Here is a 17,840-nt window from a genome sequence, read left to right as displayed (position 1 = left end):
TCCAGCTCTGAAGGACCCACACTGAGTTCAGTTTTGAACCTTGCCATGCTGGAGGATTGAGAGTTCCAGAAAAAAGACCAAAGGCCTTATTACGAGTTTGACAGTCCATGGAACGCTGTACCGGTGGTGGTGGTATGACTGCATTGAGCTTTGGTGCCCAACCACTGTATTGCGAGTTGGGCAGATTGGCTTTCCGAAGACCACTGCCGAACAAGGGACACCGCCAGCCAACTCCGAGTGTGGCAGTCGTGGAGTGGGTCTATGAGGTTGTGGAAGACTCAGACCGCCAGTGAAACTGCCCACCCAATTATGAGTTGCTTGACAGCCACCATATCTGAGATGGTGGAAAGGGAGGAATATGAGGTCCAAACTCACCTCTTCTCACCTCTACACATCTTCTACCATCATGGAGCCCATTGGACACATCCTGCCGCTGCTCTACCTCCTTGAACACCTTCAAAACCCAGTCCGTCGGAGACGAAATTGATGGCACGTCATACAACTACCTGTTGCCATTGACTCCTCCTCAAAACAATGCACCGCCATGGACCAGTTAAGGAAGTTGTGGTCCCTAAGAAATTTACACATATACATTTACACATATACAGGAACCCTGTGTGGGATTGTTTATTATCAGTCATAAAAATTACATCTGTAGGATGCCCTCCTAGGCCAAAACATTGCTACTGCACAGGTCCACTGGGAAAGTGGGAGAGTAAGAATAGATAGCTGAATAATTAACTAATAGGGGACTGCTAATTCTCCTATACTGGTGGCACTTGTCCACTAACCTGCTATTTTATAGATGAACATACCACCACGACTAATGGAAAACGTGATTACACATTTTAATTATCGTAATCACACAAACTCATTATTCAGTAGTTTCAGTGAATTTCAAATTTACATTCTGCACAAATATACATACATATGTACACAACTATATACAACAACAAAGGAAAAAATACACAAAATTAATTCAGGCAGTACATAATCACACACAAATCCTTCATCACCCTGAAAAAATTATTAAAACAAAAGCTAGGTGTCCTCCTATTAATTCTAGGAAGTACACACCGAGGTAGTCAGACACAATCGGTTCAAAACGGAGATGTAGAACCTAAATATAAGGAATGTGTCAAAAGGTATAATTCCACTTTGATTTCAAGGTTAAATCAGACTCCTCTTTATGGAAGGTGTCAACGCGGTCACGTTTCGGCCTTCCAACAACTCTGGCCTCCTCAGGAAAGGGTGATAAGAAAACCTAAAAAATACATACAACGAAATGTATACCGTCTTATAGCAATCTGTCATGCTCTCTGTGCCCTCATTAACCAGATATCGATTATGTCACCAGCAGAGAAACAAATAATAAGTGAAAAATAAAGTAGGCATTCAGGTGACCAAAATGTGCCAAAAGAGAAGCAGACCAATTAAAAAAAGTCTTAGACCCTCCACCACTCCAAGATAACAAATCAACAAGGGGTAAGAATAAAGAGACTATTGTGTACTATAACTCTGGTAAGGGTGCACTTAGACAACCGAAGTCACACACTAAATCCAGAGTCTCCTGTAATCACCAAGAAGCAATGCAATTACTGAAATAAAAATAAAAAAAGTGAGGAAAAGGAACAAAAAGTACTAGACCGTCCTTAAAGAGTAGGTCGCATGCAGTATGGCAGAGGAGAGCTCACAAGGGGCAACTTACTGAGGTAGATCCAATCTGGCGGCACTCTTCAAAAGATCTCACAAAAAGGAGGAATTCTACAGGTGAAGCAATGAATGGGCATGCTAAAGACACCTCTAATGTATATGACATACAGATCACACACCAAAAGGAAACCCCATGTACGTGGTATCATACCTTATAAATGGCGAGGTACGTCTGTGTGGAACACTCTCACACGTCGCTTTAGTAAAGGTAACCAATCCCAGGTTCAACAACTGCACGGGAAATAGTAAAGGAATACAGGCGTCACCTCCAACCTGCGTACACTGGAGGATCTAATCAACTCCCCCCTACCATGGACCAAAAGGAGAGGGCAACACTAGATCTCCTCACCAGTCGAAAAGTATGCTTCGGGTCGCCCAGTCACTCCATGGATCGCTAGCGTGTGAACGCTGAGGATCTCCTCTCTATGAGGAAGCGCGGCGCGTCCCACGTGACCAGGACTTGCACGCGTCAGTGAATAGACATAGAAGGCGAACTATCACAAGGGACCGGCAGAACAGTATCCTCGATAGAAGATTACAACAAAGGAGTATACGGGTTCACTCCAAGCTGTCCTCAAAAAGGAGTTTGAGCGGGAGTATCAAAGTGCTCACTATGAGGGCGCCTTCCTAATTGGCACAAATCAGCCAAAACTGCTATAAAGGAGGATACTGGGGAATAACGAATTATTATAAAAATGAGTCCTCTAAACAAGTAAAACAAAAAAGGAAAACATTTCAGGGGTCCTAAGAACCCATAAACTAAAATAAAAATAGTGTGTGATCACTATAAGGTCAATAATGACCTCATGAACAAAGTACTGGTGGCGAAATGGATCCGGAGGGCAACAAGAGCACAGAGGCAGACTAACAGTCTAAGTACTTAGTGAACAGTGTACATAAGTCTCCGACCTCCAGCAGAACTAGAGAGGATCAAGAACAATTAACACATATATACAAATATATACAAAAATATACCCAAAAACTATATATATATATATATATATACAAAATACATTACAGAGTCAAAATTACAAAGAAATGTTCATAAAAGCATATAACACTATTGCAGGGGAAAGACGAGGAAAGTCCGGCTGAAAGACAAAATCATACATATGTACAACATAGATTCAGATAATCAAAGTACAGTAATACACTGTTTATGATCTAATAAGTGCCCATATTTCATCACGATCATTCAAACCTACTGTCGCAGTTTGGTATTTTTCAATCATCCGTGCCTCTAGTTTGTTTAGAGTCATTTGTAGGGTCACTTTACTCTGGGCTCTCACCACCAGTAGCACAGACCACCTGATGTCATTTTCATTGTGGTTAAGTGCAGAGTAATGTTGCACCAGTGGAGCTCCCTGTGTTTTGCACCTAATTCTAGACTGATGTTGAATAATTCGCATCTTCACATTCTGCGATGTTTGTACTATATACGTCTTATTGCAAGGACACGTGATGCAATACACCACATTTTTGGTGTTACAGTTCGAGGAGTTGGTTTGGGTATGTTTGTTACCATTAATCATCACAGATTTGAAGTTGGTTGTATGCATACACACCACACATCCGTTACATTTAAAATGCCCTACTACAGGAGGAAGACTTAACATGCTTCTAAGGTTCCCTTTCTCAGGGAGCATACGAGTGGCTTTCACCAAATGTTGTTGGATGTTTTTGCCTTTGCGAAACGCAAAAAGGAGCTTGGGAATATCAAACTGTTGTATCAGTCTCCAATTGCTAAGGATAATCTGTTTGATTTTATTTGCCTTGGGATTATACGTTAGGACACAGTCATCCTATATGTGTCTTGTTTTTCCTTTGGGACGAGTAGAGTTTCGCGTGGTGTGAACCACGCTCTCTTGAGAGCTGTTCTCACCAATTCTCTTGGATATCCTCTATTGCATAACTTGATTTGTAATTTCTCAGCGTGTTCAAAATAATCAGCTTTGTTGGTGCAATTCCGCCAGATCCTTAAGAACTGTCCATATGGCAAGTTCTCTTTAAGGGTCCTGGGGTGTCCACTGGTAAAATTTAATAGGGTGTTGCGATCTGTGGGCTTAGTGTAAAGGCACACCTCTAGTCTCCCTTCCCTATGTGAAACACACAGGTTTAAGAACTTAATTCTTGAGTTGCTATGGGAAATAGAAAACTTTAAGTCAGCTGAGAGTGCATTGAGACAATTGTGGAAGACCAGGAGTTGTTCTACGGTCCCTGACCATATAATAAATATATCGTCGATAAATCGACTCCATTGGACGATATGGGGTTTAAAAGGTGTAGTCTCAGGGAAAATTAAGTTTCTCTCAAAAGTATCCATGACTAAATTAGCAATCTCCGGTGTAAAGCAACAGCCCATGGCTACACCTTTTACTTGTATAAAGAGCTCGTCTTTAAATGAAAAAAAGTTATTTTTAAGACAAATTTTAGCCAAGGCTGAAATTAAATGTGTGGGTACTGCGTGTGGTCTGGATCTCCCGTCAAGTACTGTATCTAATACGAATAAGGCCTCCTCTTGGGGTATGTTTGTATATAAACTTTCAATGTCAAAAGTGACCAACAACTGCTGGTCACCTTCGAATATTGAGTCTTCGATTTTGGCAATAAAGTCCATTGAGTCCCTAATGTAAGCTTCTGTTAAAGGGACAAAAGGTTTTAAGAACACATCTATATATTTGGCCAGTGGTTCTAAAAGGTACCAACATGCTGCAATATTGGGACGGCCCGGAGGGTGGCTTGTGTCCTTGTAGACTATAGGAAGAACGTAAATATTAGGAATGTTTGTGAAGTCAAATCTAGATAGTCATATTCCTTCTTGCAGATGTACTCTTCGTTCAAAGCTTGTGTAGTAAGGTGCAAGATTTGAGCCTTCAATCGTGGTGTGGAGTTTTCATTAATGGGTCGATAGTGTTCTCTATTGTGGAGTTGGTGCATTATCACATATGAAAATTGACAAAAATACAGAGTGATTGTGATGTGTGCACTATTTTGTGTTCCACAACAGCACCTCCACAACAATATCACACCCATTAATCTCTGCCACACATCTTTTGCCCTGTTTCACTTGCCCTGTCTCACTTGTCTGCTATGTCACTGCTGAAGTTTGCTTATCAGGCAGGTTACCATTACTCAAGTGTTGCTAAACTGACATTGAAGTGACTGCAATTACCATGAGGCCTTGTCACTCCAACTATAACCAAGGTGCTACACTACTGTTTCCCCTTCTCACTTGTCTGCCTTGTTACAACTGATCTACACTTGTCAGGAAGCTTACCATTTCTCAAGTGTTTCTAAAGTGACATTGAACTGACATTAGGCCTTGTCATTCCAACTATAACCAAGATGCCTTATGCCCCTTCTCACTTGTCTGCTATGTCACAACTGTAGTTCACTTGTTATGTAGGTTATAATTACTAAAGCGACATTGAAGTGACTATAACTACCATGAGGCCTTATTACCCTATGACCAAGATGCTATAGTGAATGTGACTCACTCACATTGCACATACCCCAGGTCCTGTTTTGATGTCACAGATACATCTGTGTGGATGTGTCAATAAAGTGAAATGCACCTTCTCTGCTGCAACTTTGTATTGGACTCTGACATATCACCTACATAAAAAGGCAATGTCAGTCAATGGAATTACATAGAATCATAGTGAGAACCATTCTAAGGGACCAATGGAAAATCTCTCTGCAGAATGCTATGCCTCTATTAGCAGGAACCCTGAAAGGCTGGGACCCTGGGCCACAGTACATTTTGCACATGTCTGGCATACTCCATGTGCACTGGGCCTGGACACAGAAATATATAAGGGACAGCCAATAGTATAAGGAGGCGCCATGCATGTGTAGGCAATGGGTAAGTGCAACTTATGAAAGCAAACACAGCACTAATAGCATGCAGAACATCTAGATGAAGTAGCTGTAAGGTCGACATTTCAAAATGGACACATCTCCATGTAGAAGTCCACAAAGGTATGACAAGCTGACACCCTTCGTGTGAGGATACACACATATCTAACTTCAACACATCAAACAAATATCCAACATACATCATAGGAAAAAGTGCGACTTAAATTACCTTGACAGTGGCCAGGCCAAGCTTAAATACTATCATTTAACATGTCACCCAATGCAATGTCGCCCCCATCAGGATTTCAACCCACATAGACATCCATCCAATATTTCCCGTTGTCCTGTCTAACGTCAGGACACATCCCAGGCCCTGTTTTGATGTCACAGATACATCTGCGTAGATGTATCAATAAAGTGAAACGCCCGTGTCCCGCAACGATAATGGCGTCAGTGGCGGAGGTTCTGAACCCTGCGGCAAATCAAGTTTTGAATATGTCTTTGTCAGAAGGCAGGGTTCCATGGAGCTGGAAACAGGGTAATATCCTTCCGCTATTAAAGAAGCCTTCAGTAGACCCCACAGTAGTAAGTAACTATAGGCCCAGAACTCTGCTTCCGTTTTTTGCAAAAACCCTGGAAAAGTATGTGAATTCAATCCTTACGGATTTTATTGAATCCACTAATGCTCTTCATCCCAGCCAATCGGATTTTAGAACTAACTACAGTACGGAAACGGCCCTGCTAGAGATAAATGAAACTATCAGAGCTACACTTGATAGGGGCGGTAAGGCAGTTTTGATACTGTTAGACCTCTCTGCAGCGTTTGATACCGTACCCCACAACAGGCTTTTTACAGAGGTTGAGGGAGTGCGGTATTGGGCGTACGTTTTTTAGGTGGTTCTCCTCTTTTCTTGAAGACCGTCGACAAACTGTATGGTCGCCTCCTTTCTCGGCAGATATTCCCCAACTGAATGTAGTGGTGCCTCAGGGATCGGTATTAAGTCCCACTCTTTTTAATATCTATATGGCCCCTTTGGCACCCCTGGTGGAGGAATATGGAGCTAAAATCATAACACATGCCGATGATTCACAGCTGCTGTTTACGGCTGGTAAAGATGAGCAGGTAACTGAGCCTGCAATCCTCCTATGCCTCACCAAGATTTTTGATGGGTTATGTCAAAACCAATTATTGTGCAACTCAGCCAAAACGGAAATAATGTTTTTTGGACCGGCTCCCGAAGATAAATGGTGAAATTGGTGACCCCAGACTCAGACACCGGGTCCAATCTGGTTGGACTCATCTTTGTCCATGAAAGCACACGTGCAATCCGTGGTAGGTGTGTGTTTCGGAATACTGAAGATGATGCAAAATTTTCTTCCTCTATTCCCTCAGTCCCATAGGCAGACTGTGGTCCAAGCCCTTATTTTATCTAGGTTGTATTACGCCAATGTTCTGTATTTGGGCATCCCTAACTACCTACTTAACCGTCTTCAGGTGATCCAACATGCAGCCGCAAGAGCTATTATACTGGTAGGACCCAGAACACATATGAGGAATCATCTGATAACTCTCCATTGGCTCCCTATGAAAAACAGGATACTCTTTAAGGCCCTTATGCTGGCCTTTAAGGCTCTACATAATAGTGGGGCACAGTATATTCAACAGAGGGTCACACCATATTGCCCGACAAGGACGCTCAGATCATCATCACAGCATCTGCTGGTGATACCAAGATTTTCTTTGGTCAGAAAGGGGGGGTAGATCCTTTCAGGTGGTAGTAGGGAAAATATGGAACTCCCTTCCACTCAGCCTCAGACAAGAGCATGAGCTACTAAAATTCAGGCGCCAATTAAAGTCCTGGCTGTTCCATCAATAATAGCAGCTTTTCTTTTGTAGTCCTACTGCATCTTTTTCTCTCAGGGGGTTTATTGGTGCGTCAGCGCCGGGACACTCTCCGGAGTAGCCGCGCGCTATACAAAACCCCCATAACATAACATAACATAACATAACATAACATAACATAACCATCTCTGTTACAACATTGTATTGGACTCCACACATCACCTACATGAAAAGGCAATGTCAGTCAATGGGATTACATAGAATCATTGTGAGAAACATTCTAAGGGAACAATGCAAACACTCTCTGCAGATAGCTATGCCTTTATTAGGGGGAACCCTGAAAGGCTGGGGTCCTGGGGCACAGTACATTTTGCACATGTCTGACATACTCCATGTGCACTGGACCTGGAAACAGAAATATATCAGGGACAACCAATAACATAACAAAGTGCCATGCATGTGCAACTTAAATTACCTTGACAGTGGCCAGGCCAAGATGAAATACTTAAGGAAGACCTTAAGGCAGACCTATCCGCCTATAACCTTCATCTAAAAAACCATCAGCCAACTCACACTTAGGGCCATCTTTTGGACCCTATTTTCTCGAATATTCCCGAATTGATTGCAGAAGTGCCCCTTCCCGTCCCCTGGACGGACCACTACATAATCCCCTTTAAGTATCAAATTTCCATCGAAATCCCAGGCAGACCCCCCCCCCTCAGGCTCCTTCCCGCCCGTGGCCAAAATTAGACACAGTAGCCTGGACTTGCAAACTTGCAGCCACTGCTCCAATCCTCGATTCAGACCCGGCGATAGCGGATCAACAACTCCGCACCTGGATCGAAAAATCCCTCGATCCTGCCTAATAAACCTCTCCCCAGCAAGAAAGGAACATTTAAATCTCCTTGGTTTACACCTGAGCTGCGCGAATTAAGGAAAAACTGTAAAAAGCTTGAACGCCTATGGAGAAAGGACTAGGCTGCAAAGAGTAAAGGAGAATACAAAGCAGCCATGAAGCGCTACAAAGCCAGCCTAAAAAACACCCAAGCTGCCTTCTTCTAAGAAAAAATACAAGCTGCACCCTACTCCTCTAAAGAAACCTACCGCATCATCCGTTTACTGACGAAAGTCCCTGAACCACAGCCTATTGCTGATCCCTCAGGCTCCAGATGTAATCAGTTAGCTGAGTTCTTCTCCTCCAAAATTAACAACATCTTAAAAACCCTCCCCACTCTCAACATCCTCCCAGACCCGCCATCCTCTCCTATGGCTTTCGATGCCCCTTCCTTGATACCTTCTCCCAGGTAACCACGGAGGTGTTTCTAGCCACCCTAAATTCAGTCAAGAGTGAAACACCGACAGATCCCGTCCCCTTGAATAAACTAAAACTGGTAGCCCCCACGGTGACTCCCCTCTTCACCAACCTAATCAATTCCTCCCTTAACCAAGGCATTGCCCCCCCAAACTGGAAAAGGGCCATAATCAGATCTTTGCTGAAAAAACCCCACCTTGACCCCTCAGATCTGGCCAACTTTAGACCGATCTCACTTCTCCACGGTATCAGTAAGGTGGCTGAAAAAATGGTTAATCAACAACTATCCACCTTTCTGGAGTCCAATGATCTCCTGCGTTTCTCCCAGACAGGGTTTAGACCAGGGCCGGGCACAGATACCGCCCTCATAGCCGTGATCGAAGAAGCAAGAACCATCTTGCATGCAGGGGGATCAGTGGCAGTGATCCTCCTGGACTTAAGCGCTGCATTCGACACTGTGGACCACGCCATCCTCATCCACCAGCTTAATAGAGCGGGAGTCACTGACATCGCCCTGGCCTGGCTCAAATCTTTTTTGGAGCATAGAACTTTCGAGGTAGCCGACTGGCATGCTCATTCCAGAGCAATACCCCTTCAGTGTGGGGTCCCTCAGGGCTCTTCCCTGAGCCCCACACTTTTTAACGTGCACATGTCCCCGCTGGAAGATATTGTGACACCTTTTGGTATAAAGGTAGTCATGTATGCCGACGACACCCAACTTGTCGTCTCCCTAAATCAGTCGGCTCAATGCTTGGGCAACCTAGCCACTTGCCTTCAGAACATCTCAAAATGGATGAGCGACTCTCGCCTTAAACTTAATGGGGAGAAAACAGAGATTTTACTACTTGCTGACCCAAGTAAACTCCCCACCACACTCTTATGACTGCCCTGCATGGGAACACCACCCACCCCTAAAAAGGAAATTAGGAGCCTAGGCATCTGGATTGACCAATACCTCAATTTTACAGCCCAGGCAAGGAAAACCGCTGGAACATGCTTTGGCCTCATGCGGACAGCACAGAAAATCCTCCCCCTAATTCCCTTCCAGTCCAGAAAACTCTTTATTCAGGGCCTAATCATCTCAAGACTGGACTACGGAAATGCCCTGTGCCTAGGGGCCCCAAAATTGGTTATCAACAAACTGCAACACGTCCAGAATGCAGCAGCCAGGCTTCTCACTGGGACAAAGCCCAGATGCTCCGCCAAACCTGCTCTCACTTCACTACATTGGCTCCCAATTCAGGAAAGAATTATCTTCAAAACCCTCTGTATTTCGCACAAAATCCTCCATTGCAGAGGCCCCCCCATACTGAGACCGCTCATCAAACCTCACAAAACCAATAGACAGTTGAGATCAAGTACCCTCTCCCTGGCCAGTGTCCCCAGAATAAGAAGAGCACGCTCAGGGGGACGCCTCTTCTCATATAAGGCTTCAAAGCTATGGAATGCCCTTCCCCTTAATATCCCAAGGGAAACCAACCTATGGGCCTTCCGTAGGTTACTAAAAACCTGGCTCTTCCCCTGAACATCCCCCCTCCCTGGATCTAGCATGCTGAGCAACAGCGCTGGGACGCCTACGGGTAGCAACGCGCTCTAGAAGTCCGCAAAATAAATAAATAAAATAAAAAATAAAAAAATACTTACCATATAACATATCATCCAATGCAATATCTTCCCCATCAGGGTGTCAACCCACATACACATCCATTTAATATTTGCCATTGTACTGTCTATCTCTTGCACTGGCTTCACGGGTATATTACATCATACTGACCCCTTCAACTGGATTAGCAATCAGGGATCAAACAAACACAACTGTAATCACACGTCACTAACTATATAATAACATACAATAAATATCAAAGTAATGCCAGGACTAATGTCTTCTAAACTGTGATAGTTTTTAATGAATGGATATAAACCAATCCAAAAAAGAAATAAAGGTCAGTGGCCAGCCAATTCATAGTCCATGTGCCACAGCACAATGCTGTGCCACCAAACTTGCCCTTACTGACACTGCCAGGGTACCTCCTCACAAAGAGGCATCCATTGGGCTTTTGGGGTTTGGGGTTTTTGGGGCTGGGTTTAGGAGTTGTTTTTTTCTTTGTTTTGGCTGGGTACAGTGGGAAGTGGAAGAGATGGCATAATCTTTGGGAAGGGTTTTGGAGACTTTGGGGGAGGCAGGCTTCAGAGCGTTAATGGCAAGGGAAAACATGAGAGATTCATGGAGAAAATAGGTAGGGTGTTGGAAGGAAGAGGGAATGCATATGTGAGGTGGGTCCACTGTGTGAACTGTATGTTATGGTGGTATATGTTGTGTGGGTGAATGTGAGTGTTTGTGTTTTTTTCGATGGGAGTGTTATGCATGTGCTGGGTGTTGCGGAGGGGTCTGTGACTGTTGATGCGGTGTCTGGGGATATTGGTGTTGTAGAGGGGTCTGTGGCTTTGGGTACGATGTCTGAGGATATGGGTGTTGTGGAGGGGTCTGTGGCTGTTGATGCGGTGTTAGGGGATATGGGTGATATGCGTGTTATTGAGAGGTCTATGGATGTTTGTGTGATGTCTGCATGAATGCTTGGTGTTGTGGAGGATTCTGTGGATGTGAGTGTGGCTTTTGCAAGTCCGGGTGTGTCTATGGAGGACACTGTATGTGCTGCTGTAGTGCCTCAGGGTTTGCTTTTGGTGGTGCTCGTAGTGATGAGGGAGGTTAGTGTCTGCTATGTGTAAATATGGCTGAGTTTTTTTGAAGCCTGGAGTTTGTGTGGGGTCTTGTGTCTGTTGAAGTGTGTTCCCTGCTTAGGTGATAGGAAAAGGAATAGGGAATGTGGACAGGGATAGGGCAGGAGGGGTGTGAAAGTTTGGGACAGGTAAAGGGCTACTGTGAGGGAGGAGGTCAAAGCCTGAAAAGATCTCTGTAGGCCAGACATGACAGTGTGAATGTCTTCCAGGTAGGGGACCGCTTGGGTCAGTGTGTTGCCTTGCTCTTTGAGGAGATTTAGCACTGCAGTCTGACCAACAGAGCTGTTCCTCAGGTGGTCAATAACCTCCTCACTCGGGGCAGTGAGGGCAACAGGGGCAGGCACTGGGGTGCCTGGAGAAAAGGAGACACCTCCCTTCTTATGGGAGCCAAAATGGCCAACTTGTGGGGGGACAACAGATAGGGTAGCGATGGAACTGCAGTTGGCGGAAACAGATGATGGTGGAATTGATCCTCCGGGGCACTCCTTGCAACGTCCTGGTCGCTGTCTGATGTATTAGGTCTGGGCCCACCATGACCAGCTGTGTTCCCACTGATTTTAGCCCCTTTACCTTCACTTGCCCTGGGTATATCTGAAATTACATGGAACATGGGTGTATTGCAACTCCATTTCCACAACTGACCATCACAAATCACCAGAAAACATTGAAGAAGTCCACGTATCACACCACCTTCATGGTTCGCTCCATAGGCTTCTAATTGAGCATGAGCACATGCATGCATGCTACATGATCTGCAAACAGTTGAGTCGACTTCTGTCATAATCCCAGACAGGCCCAAATGCATTGATGAGATAGTCTACACTCAATCCTCAAGTCCAAACTAGGATAGTTGATCACCTTGAATACTTTGGCACTTGTTATATACCTTTGTAAAAAGATGTAACCAAATAGGATGGATCCAAGTGTGAGATGTACATAATGCTCACACATGGGCAAGACTGAAACAAATCTATTACTCATAACACATCAGGATGTCATGAAGGTCAAGTGGTACACCAATGTACAATCATTTACGGTAGTGGCAGATATCATGTCACATGCAAATCCTCATTGCATACTGATGACACTTTGCTGTCCAAATTACATCAGATGTCCACTACCTGAAAACTTAAATGAAAGCTGTACACATGTAGCTTACTTACTTACTTACTTATCACACTGAGCTGATAAAGTTCACAGAATACACTGAGGTCTTACCATTTGGGAGATAGATACTCTGAATTCACACAGCACAGTACTCCTTACAGCCACAGGAATCTCCCCAATCCGGCTTGGTACAGGTGACGACACTAGTCTATGAAATGAAGATGTAGGAGTCCCAATGGGCAGGCACATAACACCACTCTTTGGTATTGCATACTCAGATTGCCTTGGAAGGATCAGTGTAGACACACACGTAGGATCACCACAGCCCTACATCTCACACTCTCATAAATGCCACCAGTCAGTGAATGGGCATTTTAAAACACTTTTGCAGAAGAACCAGCAACTGCCAAATGCACACTGGCCGACATGCAGGCCCTAATGCTGATGGCACTAGTGATGTTTGCACTTTCATGTCACTATATGACCAGTACTTACCAATGGGAAATGTTGTATAGACACTGCATGTACTGTGAAGTCTATATCATGTCACATGCAATAGTGCCACCATAACATGAGAGACAGTAGTGAAGGAAGATCACAACTCACACAAGCAAGAACAGTTGCCTGTGTGGTACAATTGTCATTATAACACACCCAAAAGAGTAGGAAAGTGTATTTTTAGAAAGTGGCACGTGCTCTGTGGAAAAAACTGCCCCACTCACAAAATTGTGACATGCCTCATCATTGGGCTTGCTTACTCACACCCCTGTGCAGACCAACGTCTGGGGTGGAGCTAGGGGGAGGGGAAAACAATACAAACAATGAGATTTGGGATCACTGAAGAAAACGTGCAGCCAGTGAAGGTTAAAACTACCTCGGATGTGTCATTTCTTGAAATGTTATTCCTGGATCATCCGGCTAGGTTTAAAAATGTGAAGCATGGTGGTGATAGAAGTAAATTATTATGTCTACACCCCTCCTTACTGCCAAATTGTCAACATGTTTCTGCCATTTCTGTTGTGCCCACAGTATCGGGTCACTCCGGTATTCGTCAGGACTCTCCGGAACCCATATTGTCCATTTATCTATGGAATATATTCTTTCCAATATCAAGTATATCTATTTCATACTCTCTCCATAATTGAGTTTCACCAAGCAAATTGCTCAAATTAGCAAGGTGTAGGGAGTGACCCCCTGTAGTCAAACTTTCATCAAGGTAGGTGCACTTCATGGTATATCTCCAGCTCTCACCGTGAAGGTCATCTGATGATTAACCTCAACCCTGGTCATGACCTACACTGACAGAGCGAGTCCACTAACATCATGTGGGTCAAGTCCATCCTACATGGCATGCGATGTGAGGTACCATGACACCCAACACATAAGTTGTACCTTTGGAGGGGTAAACTAGATGTGCATGACTGTCTAGACACATTTCCTGACAGGTCTATTGCATTGCTGCATATGGTTCATAGCGGCAAGTACCATAGTATTTACAACATCCTAAAACTAAGGTCACAAGGAAAGGACTGGTATCTGTGACACTGAGAGCTACCTCTCTGGGGGCTGTGTGGACATGTAGGCTTTTTATTGGAGTATCCCAGTAAGTCAACATAAGTTTCAGTAGTTTTCACAGCCATCACAGGACACCTATTTTACCATATGAGGCACCGAAACAGTGATGGTAATCAACACATCACGGTACGGGTGTGAAGAAAAGATTTTGAGTTGGAAATCTCAAACTACAGAAATATCGAGTCCTAAATATTGTTGGTGAGAAATATCGACACAAGAATATCATGGTCAAGAATATCACTTTGAAGGTAAGAAATATACGGGCATATTATCAAGGACGGGCGATACATTATCGCCGCTTTTATCGGCAGGAAACTGCCGATAAAGCAGCGATAATGGCCTCTATGAATTCCTATTGAAGCCCATGTTAGATGTGAAGACATCTAACATGGGCTTCGATAGGAATTCATAGAGCATATTATCAAGCCCATTATCGCCGCTTTATCGGCAGTTTCCTGCCGATAAAAGGGGCGATAATGTATCGCCCGTCCTTGATAATATGCCCCATAGTTCTTAAAAACATAGAAGTCAATATCGTATGGAAAAATATAGTTGTTTAAAATATAGATTTTTTAATTAGTGTTATGTCTTTTAGTATATATTTTAAATGTCTGTGATGTATTTTTTGTATAAGTATTGTTTATGTTTAATAATATATGTGTTACATTTTGTGAAAGTTATCAATTTTATTTTAATTACATTTTACTTTTTTTAGTTCGATAGCGGGTTGTGGGTTAAATATAGCAGGCTTATCAAGCAAATTCAAAAACAAGCAATGGTTACTCTATATAAAGATATGTAATATAATATGCTTGCAAGAAACTTGGGAAGTAGCGAATAATAATTTCTTCATAGAGGGATATAAAAAATGTTTTTACCCGGCAACAAGAGTAGGCTCAGGGAGAGCGAGGGGAGGTCTGATTATATTTATAGATCCCACGTTACAGGGCAGATGGACAGATTAGGCTGGAGATTCAAAGGTTGCTCAAGGACTAAAATCTTTTAATAAAAATTATGAGCTAGTTTTAATAAATTTTTACAACGCATGGTCCTACCCCCAGGGCTCCTCTAGTTTACAAGAATTAAACACCAAACTAAATCAGATATATGAGTGAGGGTAGGCAGTGTCACATTTGATTTTAGCTGGTGATTTTAATTGCCATTTGTGCCAAAATGTGAGCGTGTCTCAGGGGGATTGGTTGTATTGCATGCATAGGGATGGACCACACTTGGAGCACACACAGGAAGAAAAGCAACTGAGTTTCCTGTTAAGTACTTATGGACTAACTCATATGTTGGATTTAATTGCCATCAAATCAGGCTCAATTGTTCTCCTGACATTTAAGGGAAGAGGATGTTCTTCAATTATTGATTTTATTTTTGTATCTTCCACATTAAAATGTTGTGTATCCTATTTTAATATCCAGTATAGTGTGTTTAGCGATCAAAATCATGTGGTCTTATTCCTTGCTGATGAGTGTCAACACCTAGCCTGGTGAGGGGAGTAACTGTGGCAACAGATCAAGGCAGGAGGTTGCACTGGATACAGGCTAATAGAAAGGTTTTCAATGGTTCTCTTTTTTGTAAAAGCATGCAGGACATTATGAATTGCCTCGACCTGGAAGTGCAAGGGGCGGAACTAGTGAAGGCCTTTAAAAATGTTGTGCAGATAGTCGATAGCTTGTTGAAAGCTCCAGCTTTTACAGCCAGACAGGACACCCCAATATGGTTCGATGAACATTCCTCATGAGCCCTAAGAGAGCTAAAAGCAGCCATCGAGCAATCCCCGAGGGACAGAGAATGGGTGTCGGTTTGCCGAAAAAGATATAAGCTAGCTGTGAACGGGAGCAAGGGATAATTGCAGCAGGACGCCTGGGAAGAACTCACAGAGTTAGTGGGAACAAAGGATTCTACTCGCTTCTGGAGAGTTATTAATAACCCCTGCTTTAAAGACTCAAACAGACCCGGGCTAAGCAATAATATTCTCCCGGGGCAATAGCAGCAGCACTTTGCCGGGCTGTATAATCATCATTCTAGCTCAGATCATTTACAGGAGTTATATCCGGAGCAGTCTTTGTCCCTGATTCCTTTCTCCTTGGATGAGGTCAGAGTGGCAATTGAGGGTCTCACTAGGAACAAAGTGCCGGTCCCAGACGGGATCCCCCCAGATCTCTTCCGCAGCAATGTGGAGATCTGGGGGGCACTTTTAACAAGGGTTTTAAACGCAGCAGTGGACACTATAATGCCAGCATCATGGTCCACTGCTATCATTGTCCCCATTTTTAAGAAAGGTAATAGGGATAGCCCACAATGCTATCACCCCATATCTCTGATCAATGTGTTCTGGTGCGGGTGGTTTTAAATCTATTGCGGTAGCAAACCAAGTTATCACGGATGTGCAAAATGGATTCCGACCTGGGAAATCTACCACAGACCAATGCCTCAACCTCTATCTCATCACTGCTAAATATACAGTAGCAAAATCAGGGACGATGTCCTTAGCGTTTATTGACCTTACTGCGGCCTTTGACCGAGTGAACCGTGGGAAATTATGGATGACCTGAGTGAGCTTGGGGTAGACCTGGGCTTAATCAATATTTTAAAGGCCTTACATTTTAACACTTCGGCGGTAGTTCGGTTCACCGAGTAGGGGCAGGTAACTGACCCTTTTAGGTGCTCTAGCGGGGTGAGACAGGGCTGTATCTTAGCACCCTTCCTTTTTACTCTATATATTAATGCTCTTGACTCTGCACTCAGTTTGATACATGCAGAGACCCCTAGGATACGTATTTGTGTGGTTCCGGTTCTGCTGTACGCAGATAATGTGGTACTGCTTCCTCGCACTCCCCGAGGTTTGCAGCTTCTAATAGATGGTTTTGTGACTTTTATGGATACATTGGATATGGGCCCAAATCTCACAAAATCATACATTATGGAAATTGGAAGGAAGTCACACAAATCTTACAATTATACAATAGGTTCCTACACCTTAGGCAAAGTACAGACTTTCTGCTACTTGGGCATTTTATTTGACAAACACCTACATTTTAAACATTTGCTAGAGGAGAAGGGTGTAGCTTTGGCAAGGTCGACGGGCTCAATTCGAATTTTGCACATAGGCTAGGACGATGGACCCCAAAAGTGGTTTTAAAATTATATAGCTCAATGTGTTATTCCAAAGTGTTATACGGAGGTGAGGTCTGGGGGTTTGCTGAGGTCAACAAACTGCAAATTGAAGAAAATAAGTATTTTAGGTGACTACTAAAAGTCCCCCAGAGTACCCCTGCGTATATTATCCAAGAAGAGTTGGGAACCAGCAATGTAACTGATTTGATGGCCGTTACACCTTTACTATATTGGGTAAAGATCTGGGCAAATGAGGAGGCGGCCTTTAGTAGGCTGGTGATCCCAGATTGTCTTTCTCTCAAACACAGGCTTAAAATTCCTTGGCCAGGGTACGTGAAGAAGTCTTTTGATGAAATGGGGCGTGTAGACTTATTCACTAACCCATCTAATATGAGTACTCAGGAAAAGGTACTTTTTCAAGGAACGGTTTGTTAAGTACTCTCTGAGGGCGAGGGAGGACAGAGAGCTCATCAAGCCTTTGGTGAGAGAATATTTAGTAGTTAAGTCTACCGAGTGTATTGAACCTTATTTGTCTCTTATATACAGGTCTCATGATAGATTTTTAAT

At 43.5% G+C, this 17,840-nt stretch overlaps 2 long non-coding RNA genes across 2 annotated transcripts in view; one reads left to right on the top strand and one right to left on the bottom strand.

The window, feature by feature from the left end:
- LOC144825263 (uncharacterized) overlaps positions 1–2,073 on the bottom strand; it is a 275,307-nt gene extending 273,234 nt beyond the window's left edge. Inside the window, exon 1 of the long non-coding RNA XR_013609362.1 lies at positions 1,865–2,073. This is a non-coding gene — a long non-coding RNA (uncharacterized LOC144825263). The remainder of the gene's footprint in view (positions 1–1,864) is intronic.
- LOC144825262 (uncharacterized) overlaps positions 1–17,840 on the top strand; it is a 394,990-nt gene that overhangs the window by 192,931 nt on the left and 184,219 nt on the right. The gene's annotated exons all lie outside the window — the stretch shown is intronic.

Source organism: Lissotriton helveticus, chromosome 3_1 (genome assembly GCF_964261635.1).
Source record: "Lissotriton helveticus chromosome 3_1, aLisHel1.1, whole genome shotgun sequence".
Lineage (NCBI taxonomy): Eukaryota > Metazoa > Chordata > Amphibia > Caudata > Salamandridae > Lissotriton > Lissotriton helveticus.
The sequence above is the reverse complement of the archived record's forward strand: the minus strand, read 5'-3'. Positions and strand labels throughout refer to the sequence as shown.